This window comes from Lutra lutra, chromosome 5 (genome assembly GCF_902655055.1).
Source record: "Lutra lutra chromosome 5, mLutLut1.2, whole genome shotgun sequence".
Taxonomy (NCBI): domain Eukaryota; kingdom Metazoa; phylum Chordata; class Mammalia; order Carnivora; family Mustelidae; genus Lutra; species Lutra lutra.
In genome coordinates this window covers 66693084-66717610 of record NC_062282.1, presented here as the reverse complement: position 1 = coordinate 66717610, position 24527 = coordinate 66693084, and the positions used below count along the sequence as shown (strand labels likewise).

Genomic DNA, 24527 nt, shown 5'->3' with positions numbered 1-24527 from the left:
CAATGTCCGTTATCGCTTTGAAAAGTTTTCACTCTCAGGCTGACGTTTGCTGGAATTTATTGTGCCCTGCACCGGGCTTTTCGTGGGTTATGCCTACACGCGGCCGCTTTGAGGTGGGCGAACTGTATTTTTTCCCTTTGAAAATTCACCCATTTAATAGACTAATTTCCTTAAGGCTGCCTGGGAGGGGCAGGACAGCATTTGAACCCAGACAGTTTCATTTTGACTCCAGAGCCTCGCCCTTAAACTATAACCTAGAAGGCCACCTCACAATCTAGTGGGAACCCATCTGTAGAGTAATGACAGGTTAGCTACCTTAATAATGGTAGTAATGAAGACCAGAATGTTCTTTAAATATTAATCAAGTCATGTACATAAGAATTAGTGAAGGGCACCAGGCTGCGTATCACCCTGGGGCGATATCTGGGCACCCCGAGTGAAGATGATCTCCTTATTAATGGTCCTCTTTTCTGCCCTGTTATCTAAGATACCACGCTGAAAGTTGAAGTTGGTGTTAGCTTAAAAGGAAATATTCAGACAATTTTAATAACTTAAGAAAGGTCTTGAAAAGCCAAATTACTGGTGAAGGAATGAGACCTAAGGAAGGTGAGTGCTGATCCGAGGTGATGGAATACAGCCTTTCTGCTACAGAAAGAGTTTGGTTTTCACACCATACTCCCCTCTGCCTCAGCCTTTTAAAAAATATTTTGAATTTTTAAGTATTTTCTTTCCACTTTTGAAGTGTTCGAACTGGATGTGAAGTGATTTTGATCTGTGTTACTCTCACGCCCATGAAGCTTTCTCTTTATAGAATCCCTCAATTTCAGATTATGTGTAGGAGACTCAGGTTATGTGCTCTTATCTGAAACGACAAAGACACTAGAGTCAAACAGTTGAAGATTTGCTACTGTTAGCTGTGTGACTAATGGAAGTTATTCCTTGGTTTCCTCAGAGGAAAATGGAGATGATTCCTACCTTGCAGGGGGGTTTGTAAAGATTAAATTTTAAACATATAATATGGGATGAGTAGTATTTTTTTTTGTTTTTTGTTTTTTTTTTTAGATTTTATTTGACAGAGTACCAGTGGTGAGCCGAGGGAGAGGGAGAAGCAGAGTCCCTGCTGAGCAGGGAACCAGGTGCAAGGCTCCATCCCAGGACTCCGAGATCATGACCTAAGCCCAAAGCAGATGTTTCACTGACTGAGCCACCCAGACACCTCTAGTAATTCGTCCTAGTAGTAATTCTGTCTCCAATCAAAAGCAATTTTAAAAAATGAGGGGAAAAAATAGAAAATCTTTTAGCCATATAATTGGGCAATCATGCAAATATTTGATCAGTTTCTTGGCGAAACATACACTTCCCTTATTCCCTTGGCTATTCCCATGCCTAGCCCTGTACCTGAAGTATTTTCCCTCTATTCTTTCATAATAAGTTTGTCCAGCCCTCTTCATTTAAATAAGCCCTATAGGGGCCCCTGGGTGGCTGGAAGCTGCTCAGCAGGAAGCCTGCTTCTCCCTCTCCCACTCTCCCTGCTTTTGTTCCCTCTCTCACTGTCTCTCTGTCAAATACATAACTAAATCTTAAAAAAAAAAAAAAGATTTAAATAATTAAGTCCTGTAATCCCATCACTGCCAACGTTTCCCCCAATTAATTAGAAGAGAGGTAACAAATAGCATGTAAGTTTGGTGACAGTGCTTCTTCATTTATAAGGGCAATCATGATTTCAAATGTGCTGCCATATTTTTCCTTTAAACCTTCCCTTTCTTGTCAGGGCACATGTTCTGATTATTGGTTGGGCTATGTGTGTATGTGTGTATGTGTGTGTGTGTGCGCACGTGTGTGTATATATATATATATATATCCACCAAGACTCAACTTCCCGGGACATTGTTTCCCTCTTCAGTACTCTTCCCACAGCACAAAGCTACCTCATGACCTAGAGACAACTTATTGGACATTTGCCCTACTTTCTGTATATCGTTTGGATCTGAGACAGCACAATACAAGATACCTATCATACCTGGCAGAGGGGCCCAGACTAGGATGGGGATAGGGAGGCAGGAAGAAAGGAAGGAGATATGGAAATCTTACAGTAACCCAATTTGTGCAGGGAGAGAGGAGTGACAGCTGACCGAGATCTGAGCATACAGTGCAAACAAATGGGCTAGCTAGGGCTGATGTACAAAACAAAAAATATTGCTAAGTGGTATCTCCTCAATATATGATTGCTAAATAAATGCAAGAAGAAATAAATTAATACATGGTCTTCTACTAAGGCCACATTGTTTCTGTTTAATACACTTTGCAAAGTTAATACTGTTTCCGGTTATCATGAAAGCATAACAATAAATCATGTTTCAGAAGGTTGAAATATCCAGCATCCTTTCAAACTAATTTTTATTTTTGTGTTTTAAAAAGAGCAAAAGAGTTTTAAAGGTGTCTTTATCATCTTCAAAAGCATCGTTCTCTTAGCAAAGCTGCATGAAATTTATATACTGCTCCAAGTTGTTTTCCAAACTATTAAGATCCGGATATTTGGTAAAAGTAGAATTGGCAGAGTTCTTTTAACCCAGTGATTCTGTCTTAGTGATAACTTAGGATTTAGTTAAAAGGAGAAACCAATTTGCATTCTTGCATTTCAGTTTTATTTCATGCCAAAATATGGTCATAATGCTACTTATAAAAGTCGTCTTTAGGGGTGCCTGGGTGGCTCAGTGGGTTAAGCCGCTGCCTTCGGCTCAGGTCATGATCCCAGGTCCTGGGTTCGAGCCCCGCGTCGGGCTTTCTGCTCAGCGGGGAGCCTGCTTCCTCCTCTCTCTCTGCCTGCCTCTCTGCTTACTTGTGATTTCTCTCTGTCAAATAAATAAAATCTTTAAAAAAAAAAAAAAAAGTCGTCTTTAAAGCATTTCTTAAACCAGTATTTATGCATCCGGTTTTCAACATTTCTTCTTCTTCTTCCTTTTTTCATCCTACAAAAGTATGACCCTTCCTCCTGTATTCTACCTCTTTACCTTTAGAGTGGTAAAAATAAGAAATTCTAGAGTCAACGTGTAAGACTTATTTATACATAATTCAGCTGTTTACTCTGATTGGAACTGACCCTGCTCAAAAGTTAAGGGCTTTTCTTTCTCACGATGAAGTCTTTAGTCTTTGATGGATGGTTTTATCCCTACTCAGTAACACTTAAATGTATTCATTTAACTTCAAACTACAGAGGTGAGACTTTTCTCATCTAAAATCTTTGTTTCCTGACCCTACATCTGAATTCAAGACAGCAGATGAAAAAGGAAAATAATATTTTCATAGTTGATGTACTAGAATAAAACAATGAATTTTCAACCAGATGTCCTTGTGTTCTTCATTACCACAATTTTGGGGTACCATTCTTCTCAGGATGGCATTGTAAAACCAGGACTAAAGACAATAACACCACTCTCAGTTTTAAAGTTTAATAATTTTGATATAGGTAGAGGAAAAGATTGAAAAAGAAAGGTAGTCTGGCTGAACGAGTCCCCTCCATCCTGTCTTCCCATCCCTACTACCTCTGCTCCAATAAAAGCCTCCTGACTGGGGAAGGAAGGCGATTTGTGGGAGTCACCATCTCTTGTCCCACCCCTGAGCTGAGTTGAGGGTAGGAGTTGAAGATCCAAGAATACAGATGGTTTTTGCCTCACAATAACATTCCCTATTTTCTTCCATCTTGCTGCAGCAGAGCAGAATCCAAGACCAGCCTTTTCTAGAACCATGGTATTTAGCAGCCTAGGGGGGAAAAATGCAACAAGGGGTAGGAGAAGAAATAAGAGGAATGAATGTAGGCAGAAGAGGCTAACCATCTGTGATGGTTAATTTTGTGTGTTGAACAGACCTGGGTGACAGTGCCCAGATATGTGGTCACACATTATTTGGGTGTTTGTGTGAGCTTGTCATGCATGAAATTAGTATTTAGATCAGCGGCTTTGAGTAAAGCAGATTGCCCTCCGTAATGTGGGTGGACCTCATCCAATCCATTGAAAGCCTGAAAGGACAAAAGACTGACCTCCCCCAAGCAAGATGAAATTCTAACAGAAGACAGCCTTCAGCCTTGAGCCCCAACAGTCGCTTTTCCTCCTCTCCAACCTGTTGACCTACCCTGAAGATTTCGGACTTGCTTACCTCCCTAGTCATATGAGCCAATTCCTTAAAATAAATTTGTCTATATGTACATATCCTATTGAATCTGTTTCTTTCGAGAATCCTAAGACACCTTCCCTATGTCCCACTAGAAGGATATAGAGGAGGTTAAAAAAAAAAAAAAAAGCCAACAGATTGAAATGAGTCAGTGGGAGAGGGAAGCCACAGACCAACCTGGGTGAACAGGCCACCCGAGGTGTGGTGGAACAGTACACAACTCAGCAGAAGCACAAAGGGCAAAAGTGACAGAGGCCAATGTGCTCCAGAATCATAAGAAGTCACATCTAGAATAGGCCAGTACAGAGTAGAAACAGCAAAACCAAAAAGCAGGCGATTCTCCCTACAGCTGTTAAGAATCTCCCTAGGTAGGGGTGCCTGGGTGACTCAGTTAAGCAGCTGACTTCAGCTCAGGTCACAATCCCAGGATCCTGGAATGGAGTTCTCAGTTGGACTTCTTGCTCAACAAGGAGCTTGATTCTCCCCCTCCCTCTGCCTGCCGCTCCCCCTGCTTCTCCTCTCTCTCTGTGTCAAATAAATACAATATTTTTAAAAGGGGGGGGGGGAATCAGACACTTAAAAAATCCCTGAATTTAGATTCAATCTCAGGAAAGACTGGAAGGATGAAAATGAAAAATGTGAGGGGTATTAAACTTGAATGTGATTGAAGTATAAATCTAAACTTGTCCTGGCCACTAGGAGATTGCAATCCCCAAAACCAGATGGCCCCCTACATCTCTTACGTGGCTGTTCTCCACCAGTAACTTTTTTTCCAATACAAGCTCTTCCCCAGAAGGGGGAAAAGCTGGCTTCTGGGCCTGGCAAGCCTAAGTTCTCCTAGTAGCTTGCAATATAACAAATCTCAGGAAAACTAATTTGCTTGATTGTTCTGGTCGTCAGCCCTGAACCAATTACTATATCCTTTGACCAGCCATGTCCAGGCCAAAATCCACCACTTTGATAGGCAGCGTGTGGGGAGTCTCAGAGGTCAAGGCTATCATCACCAAACCACATGGGATGGGTTCCATAAAGAATGAGGAATGCATGCCAAAAGTGATAAAGGAATGCTGGACAAACAAAAACAGTATGTGTCTACCTCGTGAAAGGAGAGAGAGAGAGAATTAACCCAAGCAGTTCCTTTCTTGCCCAAAATTCTCCAGAGATTTGCTTATTTTTGAAAGCCTGGTGGCTCATTTGGTTGAAGAGCCTACCCTTGGTTTCAGCTCAGGGTATGAGATGGAACCACGCATCCTGCTCCGTACTCAGCATGGAGTCCGTTTGTCCCTCTGCTCCTCCACCCAGCTCTAAAGTAAAATCTTTTTAAAAAATAAAAAACTTAAAACGTTAAAATACAGGAGTGCCTGGCTGGCTCAGTCAGCAGGGCATGCGACTCTTGATCTTGAGGTTATGCTTTCAAGCCCCACATTGGGCACAGAGCTTACTTACATGCATACTTGCATACATAAAGTTAAAAATACAACCTCTAAAAGGTTTAGGATACCTCAAAGTCATATTAGTCTAGTTATTAATCCATGCATTTATTCACCAAACATTTGTGGAGGATTTCATTACATGCAGAGCACAGGTGACTAATGTACACGGTCCCTGCTCTCAGGAGCCCGACAGCCCATCTGTGGACAGGCAAACATAAACAAACTGTGCCTCCCAGTGCCAGGTCCTAACAAGGAGGCGTGAACAAAAGGATGCAGGTGCATCAAGAACCAGAGAGGTTTCTGTGCTGGGGAGGAAGTCACCTCTTGGAAACAGATGATCTCTGAGCTGTGCTTGGAAGAATTTCAGCCTCCAGGGACTGGAAGATGAATCCAGTACTCTGTGCAGACCTGTAAATGGCAAACCAAAGGCCTCAGGGAGAATTCGAGGGAAACTCCAGAGGGACTCTCTAATCTCCTATGGTGTTCTTTTTATTTCAGACCACACTGTGGACAGGGTGCTTGAAACTAAGAATTAGTAAGGTGGTAAAGGAGGTAGATTTTAGTCAACAATTAACTTGAGGCCCGGCTTACCATAGTCAAGAAAAATGGAAAATTAAGGAAATTGCCATACAATTAAAACAAGTAGATTATTCAAACTGCGTTGATACCTTGCCCAAGGCAAAACCAATGTAGAAAACCAATTAAGCAGGAAATTTTGTTGAGTAACTCCTGTGTGCAAGGCATTACACTACATCCTATGAAAGAAATTTTTTAAGTGTGAAGTGTGATTCGTTCCCTCAATAAAGGTATTGTGTGTAGAAATGAAATATACAGGGGTTGCCTAGGTGGCTCAGTTGGTTGAGCGTCTGCCTTCAGCTTTGGGTCATGATCTCAGGGTCCTGGGATCCAGCCCGGCTTCCAAGTGAGCAGGGAACCTGCTACTCTCTCTTTCTCTGCTCATCCCCCTGCTCATGCATGCTCGCTCTCTCTCTCTCTCTCAAGTAAGTAAATAAAATCTTAAATGAAATATATACACAAAAAAGTAGGTGAATCAATCAAGCTATGAATGATGTAGGTCCAAAGGAGTGAGGTTGATAACAAGTGTCTGGAGAATGAATTAATCCCCACAGGTCAGGACAGCATGAGAGGAACCAATTTTTCAGGAATAGAACTATTCTGTAATGTTAGATGGCTCTATATTTTGTATAAAATATATGTATTTATGAATGCTGAATATGAGTACCTGGGATGTAATACCAGAAATATTCTGTTAAAGTCTCTAAAAAGACATGACATTGTGAAGTAATTAGGGACCCCTCCTATTTGCATATATGATGAGTAAAGGGGCAACTGAAACTCTCCTATATTGCTGATAGGAGTACAACCACTTCAGAAAATTGTTTAGCTTTTCCTTATAAAATTAAAAATGCACCTATTCTGCAGGTCAGCAATTCTACTCCCAAGACAAATGAAAGCACATGGCTACTGAAAGACTTGAGGAAGAAGTTTTTTTATAAAAAGTTTTTTTTTTTTTAAATAAAAGCCCAAACTGGAAACAACCCAAATGCCCATCAAGAGAATGGACAAATAAATCACGGTGTAAGTACCATTCAGCAATTAAAAAGAATGAGTTACAGATACCTTCACCAATGTGGATGAATCTCAGAACATTATATTAAGCAAGAGAAAAAGTACATTTTATATGATTCATTTACATGAAATTCAAGGACAAATAAGTGTAATCTTTGTAAAAGAAATCAAAACAGTGGATGTCCAAGGGGGGGAGAATTGATTAGAAGGGGGCATTAACGAACTTTCTAGAATGATAGGGTCACAGGTATATGGACACAATTATACAAGCTCACTAGAGTATACACTTAATATGTACATTTCACTATATGTAAATTTTACCACAGTAAAAATAAATGTATTCCGGTCTCTTATAGATTAGATTTTTAAACTCCTGAGATGTACTTCATAACTATTTTTTTTGTAAATAGACAAGTTTCCATCTTATTTGTTATTTGAATTCTAAATATTCTGTGGACTCTAATACCTGTGTTATTTCTTCAGGAGACAGAAATTGTACACAGTCATTTTTTTAAGACATTGACATGATCAGATTTAAAAGATGCATTAAACTAATATAACATTGCATGTTAATTATACTTCAATTAAATTTTTTTTAAAGATTTTGTTTATTTATTTGACAGACAGAGATCACAAGTAGGCAAAGAGGCAGGCAGAGAAGGGAGGGGAAGCAGGCTCCCCGCTAAGCAGAGAGCCCCATGCAGGGCTCAATCCCAGGACCCTGGGATCATGATCTGAGCTGAAGGCAGAGGCTTTAACCCACTGAGCCACCCAGGTGCCCCTTCAATTAAATTTTTTATTAGTTTTTTCAATTAAAAAATTTTAAATAAGGGGCGCCTGGGTGGCTCAGTAGATTAAGCATCTGACTCTTGATTTCGGCTCAGGTCGTGACCTCAGGGTCATGGGATCTAACCCCATGTCAGGCTCAGCACTCAGCATAGAGTCTGCTCAAAATTCTCTGCCTCTTCTCCTCCCCCCATGTGCATTTTCTCTCTCTCTCTCTCTCTCTCTTTCTATTTATCTTTCCCTCTCAAATAAGGAAACAAAATCTTTAAAAAATTTTTTTGAATAAGAAAATAATATAAGATGTGTTTGAGTATGAAGACAGAGGTGTTCAGGCTGAAACAAGTTACTTGTGGAGAGTACTTTGCCATTTTTGTTTTGGACAGATTGGAATATGTTGGAATATGAATACTACAAAACTGAGAACTTCATAAAGAAAAAAGAAAATTCTACTTATGAAATTCTGATTTGCACTATTATATTCATTTTGCTTTGTAAGATTGCATATTTAGACACTGATCATTCTATCAATGGCATACAAATACTGATCTCTAGCAATCCAGGGACCTGAGTTCTTTTAATAACAAAACAACATTCTAAACAACTGAAGGCACACCACAAGTTTAATTCAGTAAGAATGGAGAAGGAATTTTTAATAAGGGGATGAGGAGAAGGGAGAAAAAAAAGGGACTTCTCAGAATCCGGGGTAGCATTATGACTTACAAAAGAGATCTAGTATTCAAATTTTATACTTTATACTTAAAAAGCCAAAAAATCACCTATCATTTCAATAATAAATATTTTAAATTTCGATTAAATTTTCTCAGTCAAATGGGCTTTGTTTAAAAATTTTAAAAGTTTTTTTTTTTTTTTTTAATTTTTAAACTGGCTGTGGTGGGAGAAGACAGAATTCCTCCTGCCTCTAAGGGGGTTTTTTAGATTTGAGGTGGCAGATGAGAATTTTGTGTTTATCACAGGAGCTCAAGGGATGACAGCGTTATGAGACACTGCCGTGGAGAACAGACAGGAAATAGAGCACGCGGCTCCTGCCCTTAGTCTCGCTGGGGCTCCTGAGTTACAGCCAGAGCCATATAAGTGAATATACAATTACCTACCAGAAGTAATTAGGTCAGACAGCCCGCCATGTCATCTATGACTGCAGAGAAGTTCTGCTCTGACACCCCCTTGAAAAACCACCCTGTAGTGACTTGAATCAGCTCCACGAGGTTTTCAGAAAACCGTTGTCATTTAAAAGAAATTGGTTTCACTTCTCTAATCTTGACCTCTGAGTTTTTTGTCATTTACTATATATTTCCTGAAAGGGATTTAAATTGGGCTGAACTCAAAGCAAGGAAGGGAGGAAAGAGGTCTCCATGGTCATAGGGAAGTCACACAGGAGAGAGTCCAGCATTTTTCTTTTCAAAAGTAAAATGGATCCAAAATGGGGGCTTCACCCCCAAATATTTAAAGTCATTCCTCCTATGAACTCCTGTGGCATTATCATCTAGAGCAGTCATTTGGAACCTAGCATATTGCTTTTGGGTCTGTCATTTCAACCAAACCATAAGACTCTTTAAGGCTGATGAACATCCTTGGGGGACACTGCAGAGGATGGAATATGGTTACTTTTCTGTCCATAGGCCCCCGTATTTGAGTAGAGCAATATACAGCAAGGGATGATCTAAGTACCCTGGCCTTCCCTGATTTCATGACAAGTCTACTTTATCTAAGAGCTACTTCTGCATACTTCCTTTGAGCAAGGGGCGCTGGTAGTCATGAGCCAAGAGATACACTTAAAATGTCTCAAACAATGATTTAACAACTTTGTAAGACTTCCATTTAGAAAACTTATTTTTTTATTATTCTGGTCTGAAGGTAAGAATCTGATCTGTAACATTTATTTTAGTCACCACTTATTATTGATAAAATAGTACTAAGTGTCATAAATAATAACTGACAATGGAAAGCTTTTTCTCCTTAAATACCAATAACCTATTTCAGTTTCAGGTTTACTATGTCATCTCATATGATTCGTCCAAATTTGATCATGATTATTGTTGAAGAAATTTCAGGAAATGAACCACTTGTTTGAAAATGCATATTTTTAAAAATGGATATTTTTAAAATGGAGTGTTGCCTGCTAAAGCTATGAGAAAGCAAACCATAGATGTCTCATCCACCCCAAATGGAATCTGGTCAACATCAGATATGCTGTGACATCTAAAAGATGTTCAGCCAATAGGATAAATATCAAACACAAGAATAAGATACGTGTATCATGTATTAGCAAGCACAAGGAAATGTGAAAGCTTGGAAATTCAGTGGAAGGGAGTTACAGAATTGCATGTTAGAATCAGGATTAGCGCTCTGTTCTGGATCACCAGAAAATACAGAAATACACTACTTCCCTCCCATTTGTCTCTAAAATTCCCCAAATGATTTCAGTTAGGAGATTAAGCAGTTGAAGACCAAGATGCCTGATCTCTTTCTGCCATCGGGACAGGTGGAGAGAAAGACCACAGAGAATATTTCAGGTATTGATTTGACTGATTGCTAGACAAATAAAACTGAGAATATTTGAGGGACCAATGGAGATATGTTAGGGTTCAGGTAGCATAAAGTCAGGACAGTGCAGGCTTTAGAATCAGGAATATCCAAGTGTGAATCCTGCATAGTCACGTGCTGTGTGACCTCTAGCAAGTTACTTAACATCTGTGAAGCTCCATTTCCTCATTTGTAAAAACCAGAGAAAGAACTACTTCACAGGGATGTTAACAGAATTGACTACATTAATGTACACACAGTCTATCTGGTACCTATTCAGGGCTCAGTAAGTATTTACTCCGCTTCCTTCCTCTACAAAAAGAGATATTAGAATTTTTGCTTCCCAATTTTAAAAGCTTCTATTCCACTTAGCATGTAAAACATTATACCAGCACTGAGAAAAATCAGTGCCCCTTACAACACTGCATTTTCAAACTATTAACGGTTTTACTTTGTCATGTTAACGTTTATCTTGGCAGAGAGTCAACATCTACACAAATATTGCATAGCACATGTAGTGATTGACTTACTAAAATTTTATTCTCTTTCACAAACTTTCAGTGAATGCCCATATGGCTAGCTCTAGAGAAATCACAAAGTAATCAAGACACAGTCCCCACCCCAGAGAAACTGACAGAGTATGTAAGGAAAAGCCAATGTTAGGACCTCTGACATGGGCTCGCCTGAATCTTTTTATAATTATCTGTAAGCCAACCTCTCTCCAAACACATGCTATCCCTCTTGAGTTTAGACTTCTTAGCCAGTTTTTATCATTTTATTGATGGTTGTTTAAATATTCAGGCACAGTTTGATTGGTTTGGATTGATTTTTATAATAGAAAGAATACATGACTTTCAGTCAATGTTATCAAAACATCAATTGGCACCTAGTTAATGGGCATCTTGCAAAAAATGGAAGGAGAGGAGATCTACTTTTCTTAGATCCTATGATACTTAAACCTAGATTTCTGCTTTGCATGTCCCTCTACCACTTCCACGTTTTGAAGAGGGCAAAAAAAAAAAATGCACACTCTCTGCCTGACCACAAGACCAACCACTACTGCATGCTGGCCAGGAAAAGGGTAGTATTAAGGGTGTAGCCATCTGCTTGCCACAGACTGCTGGTGAGACAAGAAAAGCCAATTAGCACCCCAACCCTCACCCTTACTCCTCCCTACTCTCCATGCCTCCACCATCTGGCTGGCCTCCCTTTTCCTCTACCGCACCAGCTTCTTTCTGCATCCTATAGCTTGGGAGCTCAGAATCGTTTGCCTCTCCTAGCAAGAGATAAGAATAGGCTTCTGCAGCAGCCCGGACCATGAACTTCTAAAATTTTAAAGGAAATTGCACAAATCACCTCCTCTCCCCTCCCACCAGCAATGCTCTCTTTCACTGGTGCCTGTTATTTTATTGGAAACATCTCTGCCCAAGAAAATCATTAGGTTGGCAATCCAATCTGTTTTATAATTGACAATTGTCTAAGGATAGGCAAGCACCTAGTTCCTGCACTGAGTCTCTTTTCACCACTCTAACTGGGGTTTGGGGGACAGCAGTGGGATATAAAATCATTAATTAAAATATAGTACATTTCACCATAAATCCACAGGAAATGGTGAGAAGTAACTTTGGTATGAGGCAGCAATGACAACTCAAATGTCATCACTTATAAGAGATGTCAGTAAAAGAGGACATCGGTGAAGCAGATTAAGATTTTGAGACTTTGTGGAATAAAAAGAATGAAACTTCTAACTAGTAAACAAATATAGATTTGTTTACTATTAACAAATCTACTTGCCTACTTACCTGAGAAATAATGCACTGTGGATAAAATAATGTTTCATTAACAAAAATCCTTGTTACTACGTTATTTGGATTTAGTTACAAAAACAACAGTATTGTTTTTCTGTATTTTCTTCCTATTCTGACTTATTTTCTTTTTTTCCTACCTTATAGTAATACAAGCAAAATACTTTTTAAAGAAAATCTAACAGTGTCCACATAAAGGATGAAAGGCAGTAGAAAAAGAACTTTGAAAATTATAAAACTGTAAATATTGGCTCAAAATAAGAAGATGATTAGAATATTGGAGATAAGCTTCAGTTAAGCTTACTATGAAAAAGACTTGCTCCATAGCTGTATTTTCCATAGCTGTATTTCAAACATAGCAATGTAGGGACGCCTAGGTGGCTTGGTCAGTTAAGCAGCTGCCTTTGGCTCAAGTCCTGATCCCAGTGTCCTGGGATAGAGTTCCACATGGGGATTCTTGCTCGGCAGGGAAACTGCTTCTCCCTCCGCCTCTGTTTGCGTGTGCGCTCTCTCTCTCTGACAAATAAATAAGTAAATAAATCTTAAAAAAAAAATTTCAAACATAGCAGTGTAAATTTTTTTTGGCAGGGGGGGGTATACCATGAGGTTTTGATGTCAGAATTATTTTTGCCTTACTAAACAAACCTGCTAAAAGAAATTGCCCAAGTGTGTCTTTTCATTTTTGTAACAGAAGGAAAGGGAGAGCAACAAACTTCACTTTCAAGAATTCTGAATTGGAGAACATTAAGCTCTGACTCTACCCCGTACAGAACACCAGATGCTTCCTACCTGTAGGGGACATCTGTAACTTATTCGGGTTCTCACCCTCTGAACTGTCTTCCTCCATTTGGGGAACTCCTCACCATATGAGTCTTAGCAAGAGATAGGGTCTTCCTCCTATTCTAGATGCTAAAAAAGCCAACCAGCCAACCATTTCTTTTGCAAGCCTAGGTTTGGCCAGGCAGAGGCACCAGCCCCAGAACTTGATGCAAAGCAATGAAAGAGTGGCAAATTTGTTCAGGTAGCTACGTCCAGTTTCCAAAGGCAGTAGGAACAGAGTACCAGCCTATATGCAGTGTTGGTGGGGTCACAGCTACAGGTACATAATCTACCCTTCCTTGGCGGCAACAATGACCTTCCCAGAGAGGTTCTGGGATCCTTGGCATGTGGCTTCTTTTAACCTAGGGCTCTAGCCATCCCATGATCCTGTGAATTACCTGATGGTCTTCAGTCCCCTCCTTTTCTGCATAAGTGAGAATCAGGTTCTGTGCTTGCATCCAGGAACCCTAAGGGATACAGTGGGAAAGTGACTTAGAATTAAAAAGAGAGGAACCAGGGAATACAGTTTCTCATATAAGCTATATACTGCTCACAAAAGACATGAAGTTGAAGGTAAGAGCATTAGTAAAGAGCCATGTGTGTATTTTTTCCTTAAGGTAAGTCAGGGAGGTGTGTCCAGCGGGATATATGGGGGAAAGACCAGTTTCAGTAATGATCTAGAAACAAGGAAGCGAAACCTTATCCCTTCATCTAGGTCCAGGCCTAGATAACTTACATGGTTAAAACTGCAGGAGTACAAATTAACTGAGGCATTTCACAATTATATAAAACAACATACAGAAAACAAAATAAAGTACATTAAACACATGAAAATATGTAAGTTGGGGATTGGAAATAGGAACAGGGAACAGAGATAGAGGGAATGGTTACAGCAACTCTGGTGCAAAATATAGGGCTTGCCTCTGAAGGCTTCTGGTGCGGTTTCCTTCACCCCTGTGATCTCCAGAAGAAAAAGAAATTCTCCAGCTGCGACCTTCAGGCATGGAGATGAGCAAAGCAGAAAACTGCCTTTGGGGAGGGACTGAGTCCCAGGCTGCTCCCCCCAGCCCAGGAGCAAATAGGCAGCAGGGGGTTGTGCAAACACATGCCATGCAGATCCATGGGGCAGAGGATGATGATGATGTTAAACACCCTTTTTTATAAACAAAACTCTTCCCATCTAAGCCTAATTATAGTATAACCATATCCTCAGCACCATGTTTGGGGAAGATGAAAGAGTTGGTCATAGATTGTGGTGATGGTTGCAGAACATCATGAAAGTAACTAATAGCACTGAATTGTACACATAAAACGCCAAGGTTTGTCAGTAGGGTGGTTCTTCAAAAAGTTAAAATCAGAGCTATTCTATGATCCAGCAATTGCACTACTAGGTATTTACCCAATAGAGAATACCAAAAGATTGATTCGAGAAGACACACACACCCCCCGATGTTTATAGTACCATTACCAACAATAATCAAATTATGGAAAGAGACCAAATGTCCATGACTGATGAATGGATAAAGAAGATGTGGTATATATATGTCTCTGTGTGTGTGTGTGTGTATGTGTATACATTATGTATACACACATGTATACACAATGGAATATTACTCAGCCATAAAAACGAAATCTTGCCATTTGCAATGACCTAGCTGGAGCTAGAGTATTATGCTAAGTGAAATAAGTCAGAGAAAGAAAAATAGCATATGATTTCACTCATGTGGAATTTTTTTTTTAACTAGGCTCCATGCTCAACATGGAGCCCAGCGAGGGGCTTGAACTTACAACCCTGAGATCAAGATTTGAGCTGAGGTGAAGACCTGAGCTGAGATCAAGAGTCTAACATTTAACCAACTGAGGTCCCCAGAGACCCACTCAAATTTGGAATTTAAGAAACAGAATAAATGAACGTGGTGGGGGGGTGTCGAGGGGCAAACCAAGAAATAGACACTTAACTGTGGAGAACAAACTGGTGGTTACCAGAGGGAAGGTGGGGGCGGGGGCTTGGTTAAATAGGTGATGGGGATTAAGGAGGGCACTCCCTGTGATGAGCACTGTAAGTGTTGTATGTAAGTGTTGAATCTCGAAATTCTATACCTGAAACTAGTACTACAGTGTATGTTAACTAACCGGAATGTTAATAAAAAAAGGGAAAGGGGTGCCTTAGTGGCTCAGTGAGTTAAAGTCTCTGCCTTCAGCTCAGGTCATGATCTCAGGGTCCTGGGATCAAGCCCCACATCAGGCTCCTTGCTCACTGCTTCCCTTCCTCTCTGCCTGCTTGTGATCTCTGTCAAATAAATAAATAAAATCTTTAAAAAAATAGGGAAAAATGACAAGATTTTTATATATATTTTACCACAATTTAAAATATTAAGAATGTAATATACCAAAAACTTTTGGATTTATACAATTTGGGGGGGATTTATTGTATCTGACTGACACCTCAACAAAACAGTTAACAATTTTTCATAGCATTTAGGATTTTCACTTTAAAGCATTTGACACTTGGTGCTAAACATTGCAACCTCTTTGGGAACTGAGAGATTGTTCTTCTTGTCTAATGGGTAACTAGGCTCTTCCCTTCATAGCACATTATACGGCTATATCAGGGACAAGAGAAACACAAACGTCCCCGGGTTTGAAATACATCAGGGGTTCACCACTGAAAAGAAATAGAAGGGAACAAATAAGAACGCCACAGAGATGGACACCCTCACCCAGAAATTTACAGCCCTGCCAGAAGGAGGTTAAAAATTACCTGGTGAAAATGAAAACCGTGCTTGGATGTAATGGGCCCTCTGTTTTAATCTACGAGATTTCATGAGAAGCTGTGGGCTCCTGGCCCACCCGGTGTAGGACAGTGCCCCAGAACGCTCCCTGTGCTCAATCACCCACAGCTGCAGGGTCTGAGCTGCCCTGGGAACCTGGGCATGGCCAGCCTCACAGCTGTGATGAGGACGGTCTCTTCATTTCTAGACAGGTGACTGAATTTGCCCTGCTCATTCTTATCCCCAGGCTCCTCCCTCCACCTGCAATGTCCTTTCCACTTGTTAGCATATGTCCGAATCTGACCCAGACCTCCAGGGTCAGCCAAAATAGCACCTCCTTCCTTTCCTAGTGCCCCGCTGGAGAGCCACCTTCGAGACAAACCAAACTGTTTTCCAAAATGATTATAGACACCGTTCTCAGATATTTTTGACCAGGAAAGAAATAGGGGATGGAAATCAGAAGGGTCTAACAGCTTCTCATTTTTGGCATGGATAAGGCAAGCAAAATTTGCTAAGGAAAAAAACCCTCCTTACTAGCCCCTACCGTTCTAACGAATCTGCTTGAAAACTACAAGTTTAGGCCTTGTAGATCACTCAGCGATCTTTCAATATCAAAAAATGCATTTCTTTAAAATTATTAATGTAATCTACCTTGTGATTTTAGTATCTTAATTCAAAGTAACGGCCTCTCTTTACAAATCACCCTTCTATAATTATTATAGAGAAAACAGGTGACAAACATATTTTTTCCTTCCTAGTTTGACATTTAACTTTTGTTAAATTGCTATTCATTTCCATTCTTGGTGGCTTCCAAGGAAATGTTTACGTTGACCTAAACAGTTGCTTCCCAATTTTTTAAAGATCACACACACGCAAAAAATGATAATTATTTTTCATTTAGGAATACAGAAGCAATGAGCTAACTGAATCTTTTTTTTTTTTTTTTTTTAGATTTTACCTATTTATTCATGAGAGACAGAGAGAGAGAAGCAGAGGCAGAGGGAGAAGTAGGCTCCCCGCCAAGTAGGGAGCCTGATATGGGACTCCATCTGAGGACCCTGGGATCATGACCTGAGCCAAAGGCAGATGGCTTACCATCTGAGCCACCCAGGCACCCCATTTTTTAAAAAGATTTCATTTATTTGAGAGAGAGAGAGTGCATGCATGCGAGTGAAGGGAAGGGCAAGAGAGAGAGGGAGAGAGAATCCCAAGCAGACTTTGTGCTGAGTGCAGAGCCGTTGTGGGGCTCAATGTCATGATCCTGAGATTATGACCTGGGTCGAAATCAAGAATCGCATGCTTAATTGACTGATCCACCCAGGTGCCCCTGGGCTAAGTCAATCATATCCCCAATTACTCTGTATAGGGCCCTAGCTCTTCATTCATTCATTCATTTTCATTCATTTATCTATCTATCCACCCATTTCTCCATTCCTTGTAACTTCCCTTCTCCACTCTTCTTTCCAATTCCCATAGGCAGCCATTTCAGATGTTTAGTGTATATTATTTTGTCTACTGTGTAATTATAAAATGTATACATTTTGTATACAATGATACACTTATATAAGTGCTCTCAGGTTGTAGATCTCATTCACTCTGTTTCTTTATTCCCTGAGCAAGGTCTTGCTGTGTCTAAATCTAATCCGTGGGACTTCATGGTGGACACCGCCCATATCTGGCATCCACTGCCAGCACCTGCCTCTGTGGGCGCTGCCATGGTGAACAGTCTTGCACATGGCCCCTCATGGACCTGAGAAGGATCTGTTGGATCACAGGAGATACGGACATTTATGGTGAAGAAGTACTGTCCACTGCTCCCCAGACTGCTGCCTACACTAGTCTACAGGCTGTGCACGAGGTTTCCCACAGGCCTACGCGCACACTCACACTTGGCATGGAAATGAGAATATTTGTATGGCACACCACGGTGAAAGATAAGGGAAACAGGCCACGGATTCTGACAACCTTGGGCCCTCCAGCCTCCCTGAGGCAGAATGTCAGCTCACATCACAAGGCATTTCTCCGTGTCACAACACAGATGAGGAATGTCGGAGTGGGATCCCCTCCCCACGGCAACTATCCTCTGAAAAAAATGACTCAAGTGTCAGGATCGTGTGGAACGAGGGAGAGCAGCTGGTTCAGTGTCACAGGGAATCCCTTTTGTAATCACTCTTCCACCAGTAACAGTAGCTATTGCTGATCATTCTGCCGCAGTCCTGGGAGCAAATGTTGCCTCTTTCCATTTAAGGATGGAGCAAATGAGGACAGAACGGTCCAGGCCTCACAGCCAAGGGTCTGGGGAATTAAGTGGAACTCAGGACTGCTTGACTGCAAACCACGATCTCCTATGCTTTCCTGGAAAATATTTCAAGAACAAGAGGCAGAAATAAAGGCTGCACAAGAGATTAGCCGTGCTTCTTTGGGGGAACATGGAAGAGCCTAGCTAAGGGCTCCACGACCCACCTGCCCTGTGAATGCTGCCGATTCCAACAAGAGCACAGATCCCTTTCTTTTGTTTTGTTACCTTGGGTTTTTAGGAATTTGGGTATGGCAGTTGAGATACAAACTGATAAACTTTATTTGGAAACATCTGATGATCTGAGAACCATCGAGCTTGCTTTGTTAGTTGTGTGTGTGTGTGTGTGTGTGTGTGTGTGTGTGTGTGTGTGTTTTGTTTTCCTTTAGAAGTGTAAATTGAGTGACTAATGTGTTTTCACAGTCTATGGGCTGAGGTTGACAGAGGGAGTAAAATAGGCATCTTTTCCATTCCTGAATAATGAAAAGAAGGAAAATATCCCCCAGAGTTTATTTTTTAGAGGACTCTAAAAGGATAAAACAAAAACCCCAGCTTACGGGGTAGAAAGATCAATAGTTCGACAGATGATATCTTCATTGATTCATAGGAAATAGAATATTTGTTGCAGTCTGGAATGAGAATTTTCAGGATTTCCATATATATTGAGTTCTGGAAGAGGGAGAAATATTTGCTCATATGCTTCTCCAGAAATGAAAATAATATACTAACCAGGCAGACAGCTGATCTGTGCATGTTTGGCCTGCATTTTGTAATTTCTGACAACACCATGAGCTGAGGACAGGGAGGGACTGACACAATCCCCTTCCTGGTAATCAACTGTTTGTCCAACCTGGGGGTCACCCAAGGCATAATGAGTAGTCCTCTGACCTTCCAGAAAAGCCTCTCCGCCATCTTTCCACCTTGGGTCTTGCGTTAGCTGTGTGAGGTCCAATACATCATGGAAAAGAGACTTAGGACATTAGTGGGAGACATAGAAATGGGACTTCAAATAAAGACAGTCTACCAAAATAGTGACTCCGACAGTTGTAATTACATGTACATAATTTAGACACAGTTAATGATGGTCTTCCATTTACATATTTAGAAAGACTGTAGATAGCATAATGTTTGGATGTGATGAAGTACGATGATATCAGAAAATACATGCTTGCATCTATACAGATACACACATTTAAGACGAGAAGCCAATTAACACCTGTGACATATCACAATAATGATATATTTTTGGACCTTTTTTGAAAGTTAAATTCTATTTACAATTTTCTTTCTTTATTCTTATTTTAGAGAAAGAGAGACAGAGAGAGCACACACACACAAGCAGTGGGAGGGGCAGGGCGGGGAGAGGGAGAGAGAGAATCTCAAGCAAACTCCCCTCTGAGAGCATGGAGCCTGACACAGGCCTTGATCCCATGACCCTGAGATCACAACCAGAGCCAAAACCAAGAGTCAGCCAGTTAAACTACCCAGGCACCCCAAAAGTTACATTCTACTTAAAAACCCAACTAAATAAGAAATTGGTTCTTGTCTGTGTGTTCATAACAATTGCCAGTTCTTTGCCTCTCACATATCTCCCATTACGTACCAAGATGACAGATTCATCCTGGATTTTCTACGAGTCACACATCTGCCTCTTATTACTGCACCAGGCCTCATTTAATTAATAAAAGAAGTCACAAAATTAAATATGAGGAAAGAATGCATCATTTAATGTGTTCATCCCTCTACAATGGAAAATAACCAAGGTCTGCCTTTAACCATACTATGTGGTTACAGTATTAAAGTCAGTGCGTGGGTGGGAGTGGACAGCCCCTTTCTCTCTGAAAGCCTCCACAGAGCCCACTGGAGTGGATTCTTTTTTTTTTTTTTTTCCAAGATTTTATTTATTTATTTGACATACAGAGATCACAAGTAGGCAGAGAGGCAAGCAGAGAGAGAGGAGGAAGCAGGCTCCCCGCCGAGCGGAGAGCCCGATGCTTGGCCTCAGGACCCTGAGATTATGCGAAGGCAGAGGCTTTAAACCACTGAGTCACCCAGGCGCCCCTGGAGTGGATTCTTGGTTCTCCTAAGTCTTGCTTCTGTTGTTTGGTTCTACCCTACCATCAAGGCTGACTGGGCCAGAGATGAATCCTGAGCAAAGAAGGAACAGTCAGTGTCTCTCTCCCAGAAAGTAGACATTTTGATCTAGAAATGTTTGAGGCAGCAAGCACTCTATGGAGAAAGTCTCTGAAGGTGTTCTTGTTCAGCAAGGTCCCCAGAGACGCCCTGCTTCCGCCCTCCCAAGGCCTGGTGCCCCTCTTCTGTGCACTGAGGAGATCCTCCAGAGTTCTCCCACAATACCTCAACCCCTTGGTTTTTGGCTTAAACTCTTTCTCTCTCTCTCACTTTTCTTTTTCTTTCTTTTGCGTGTTGTTGTTGTTGTTGTTTTTGGTCACTTGTAACCAGAGAAAAACTGAATTTAACATAAAAGGATACACATGTCTAACAGGATGTTACTTCAGTGCTAACATGGGATTTATGGTTTCTGGTAAACTGAAGATCACCAGCTCATGTTCTGGCTAATTCTATCCTTGCTGGAGTACAAGAACTCAGAATAGCCACAACTGACATGCTTGGAATTTGAAGGTAAGTTAAAGCTGTGTGTTAGAAAATGATCTGAGGAATTTGCAGAAAAATTTGGGGCCTGTTAACTTAAACACTAAACTTTTTTTCTTTACTTTTCTTTTTCTTTTCTTTCTTTTTTTTTTTGAGTAAAGAATAGCTGAAAAAAAAAAAGTGTCTGTTCGACTTCCTTTCAGAATCCCAACATCACACAGGAGACTGTGAATGTCTCTAAAAGTTACCATTCAGTTTCTTATAACCAAATGAGAGACTTCTCTCTGGTTGAGCCCCAGATACGAATGCTCACGCTGACCTACTCAGGATGTAAAAGTCCTAAGTCATTAGACGGCAGTGAGATTTCAAAGAAAATGTAGAGAGCAGGAAATGGAGCTGAACTCTTAGCAACGCATGCAGATTACAGTAGCTGCCAGAGAATGTGGTGTCCTGTTCCAGCACCTTCTCTGGGCTGGCTGATATGGTCTCATGGACCCAGTTAACGCTCAAAGAACTTCACAGGTACATATTGTCTAATGTGAGGCAGGACAGCATCATTATACCCAGGGACTCTCCGGCTTCTCAAGTTCAGATGAAAGCAGCAATCTTGGTTTTCTCTGACACTCGGGGTGTGTTCCCCATTAAACTAAAATCCTAGTAAACACCTGTGGTATCTTCTTCATAATCACTATCATGAAAATGAATTGAATGGTTTTGCCCCTCCTTTTCTTCTGCAAACAGCAATATCTAGCTGTACCTGAAAATCTCCATCAAGGACGTGGGTAGAATTTGTCTGATCTTTTCTGTGCCCCAAAAGAAATGGCCTAAAACAGGGGGCTGTCTGGGGAAGACTAAATGTGTTGATTTGGTTAGAGTTCCAATCTGGACCTAACTAGAACATCCTTTTATTGATTCCTACCCCTTCCACCAATTAATTAGTGTTCTTTATCCTTCAAGGAATTATTTGCAAGAGAAGATACTAAAAGAATTCATATGGGGCACCTGGGTGGCTCAGTTGGTTAAAAGCTGCTTTTGGCTCAGGTCCTGATCCCAGGGTTTTGGGATCAAGTCCCACATTCTGCTCCCTGCTCAGTGGGGAGTCAGCTTTCCTTCTACCCCTCCTCCCCAAAATAAATAAAAATTAAAAAAAAAAAAAAAAGAATTCATAGGCTTACCTTTCCCTAAGGATGTCTTTTAAGACCAACTTCCCCTGATCTAAATGAGAATTTCAAACATTTCCTAGGGGTCTCTCAGTGGTTCAGTGAATGAGTGTTCATGTGAACCCACAGTAACAATTCTCACCACACTTTAACTCCCTGAGTGCCAAAACCTTGTCCAATTCATCTTTACATCCCTAACACCTATAATTATGCAAGCTCCAAAAACTTTGGTCAAATAAGCATATCTTATTTATCTTTCCTCTTCAAATTTCGTTCTCAGAGGGAGCAAGAGCCACGTGGATTTGAACTTCAGGTGGCACACAAGTCTGACAAACTGCACGCACAGAAGAAAGAACTTCAGATACATCTTAATACATCTTTATCCAATCAAAGCAAAGCAGTCAATACAAAGAGATTTCAAATGTAAAGAGTCTTCAGTCAAGTTGTAGAGATTAAGCAAAATGTATAAAAAGACCCCTCAAAAAACTCAGGGCTTTGCTCTTGGAATCAGATGAGTTGCCCTGAAAGCAAGCTCCAGAGGGGGGATCCAGAGTGGGCTGGAAATTTGGGGGAAAGATTCATGTGAGATGTAGAGCCCATTCGGGCTGCAAAGACTGGGTGAGAGACAAAGCCACCACTCCCACCTCCACAGGGGTTCCTAAATAGTCACCACCCTACTCTTTTCAGTTGGATGATGAGTCAAACCAAAATTGTCATCAAAGCAGCTAGGCCTTTTTTCGCCCCTCTCTGGTTCTGGTTTTTTTGTTTGTTTTTTGTTTTTTGTTGTTGTTGTTGTTTTTGGTTTGTTTTTTTTTTGTACCCAAAGCATAACAGGGAAAATTAAAAAAACAAAAACCTCAGTAATAAAATAGTGCATTTAAAGGAGTCACTTATTTATAGTCTTTGGTAAATGTCCACTAAAGGGTTAACTAAGCATCTCCCTAGCTGGAGTATATGGGGTGGGTGGTGTGGGATGGGGAGAGAAGGACTGATTTCATCCCTTATTTGCTCAAGCTTTTGTCCATTCTGCCTCTGAAAATAACTTTACCTGGAGTTTAAGTGAAACAGGGGTCTAATAGAGCATCACGTGAGAGATTAAAACAGGGGAATAATAAGGAATAGGGAATAATAAGGAAGTCAGAAACAAAAATCTAATGCAAAAAATGCTGTTGAATTGTATGCTTTAATATGGCTAATAGTTCTATGTTATATGAATTTTACCTCAATAAAAAAAGAACAGAGCAACCTTAATTTGCCATCTTAATTAGCAAAGATCATGAAATTTGTTCATGCTACTTTGTGTGTGTAGGTGTTGGACCAAGACTAAAGGTAATTTAGCCCTGTGAAGAAGTCCTGGACAGGGACTTGAATTTTGGTCCCAGCTCAGTTTCATCTTGAGGAATGTTGTTGGTTTGTTTTGTTTTGTTTTGTTTAAGATTTTACTTATTTATTTGAGAGAGAGAAAGTGAGAGAGAGCATGAGAGGGGAGAAGGTCAGAGGGAGAAGCAGACTCCCTGTGGAGCTGGAAGCCTCATGCTGGAACTTGATCCCAGGACTCGATCTTGGGACTTGATCCTGGGGCTCCAGGATCATTACCTGAGCCAAAGGCAGTTGCTTAACCAGCTGAACCACCCAGGTGCCCCATCTTGAGGAATCTTTTTTTTTTTTTTAATTTTATTTATATATTTATTTATTTGACAAAGAGATATCACAAGTAGGCAGAGAAGCAGGCAGAGAGAGAGGAGGAAGCAGGCTCCCTGCAGAGCAAAGAGCCCGATGTGGGGCTCCATCCCAGGACACTGGGATCATGACCTGATCCGAAGGCAGAGGCTTAACCCACTGAGCCACCCAGGCACCCCTCGAGGAATCTTTACAAATTCTTTTATAAATTACCAGGATTGGAATATGTGATCATTCAGTCTCTTGCAAAAGCAAACTGCTTGATTTCAAAGCAAGAGGGATTTATGGCTTTATTTTTATCTTTCAAAAGGGCTTCTTTTCCATGTGAGTTAAGTCTAAATGTCTAGGGAAGGAACAAAACCATTAAAACCCAAGCAAACCATTTTCACTGGGTCTCTCCTCACCCGGGAACTCATCCATTGAAAAAAAAAACAAATTTACCACCTTCATTCTTGTGAATGAAACCCAATCCCATCCACAAGAGATAGGCAGTCTACTGACCATTTACAAATCACAACACAGCCCGGAAAGAGTCCTTAGTGTCAGAGCTGAGAAGGAACTGGATCAGAGGATGTGGCATGTGGGGCAGACCCACCAGCAAGGCAGAGAGCACAGGCAAAGCCTGGGGCAGGGCAGTTGAGAAAGTGAGCTGGCACCGGCAGGAACAAGCCCCTTGGCACCCTTACCATCACCAGGTAGATGAGGCAGCTTTGTGACATGCAGCTCCCACAGTCTTCTTAGCTACCAAGAGAAAAGTCGTTACCCTACCAGAGAGGAAACGGGCAGACCTCTTCATCCAAGGACCAAGTTAAAGTCACCAGATAAATAACGAATTGATATAATGTGCTTCTTGATATAATGCACTG

At 40.9% G+C, this 24527-nt stretch overlaps 1 long non-coding RNA gene and 1 pseudogene across 2 annotated transcripts; one reads left to right on the top strand and one right to left on the bottom strand.

Annotated features, from left to right (window-relative positions):
* Positions 1–514: 514 nt before the first annotated feature.
* Positions 515–17042, bottom strand: LOC125100264 (uncharacterized). 2 transcript variants are annotated; one of them, XR_007127477.1, is made up of 3 exons: positions 17008–17042; positions 13540–13608; positions 515–862 (listed from the first exon to the last, which is right to left on the bottom strand). It is a non-coding gene; the product is annotated as an uncharacterized LOC125100264 (long non-coding RNA). The 2 variants fall into 2 exon arrangements; XR_007127478.1 differs by lacking the exon at positions 17008–17042 and adding an exon at positions 13878–14254.
* Positions 17043–17286: 244 nt separating this feature from the next.
* On the top strand, positions 17287–18514 carry LOC125101155 (uncharacterized; annotated as a pseudogene).
* The last annotated feature ends 6013 nt before the right edge of the window (positions 18515–24527 follow it).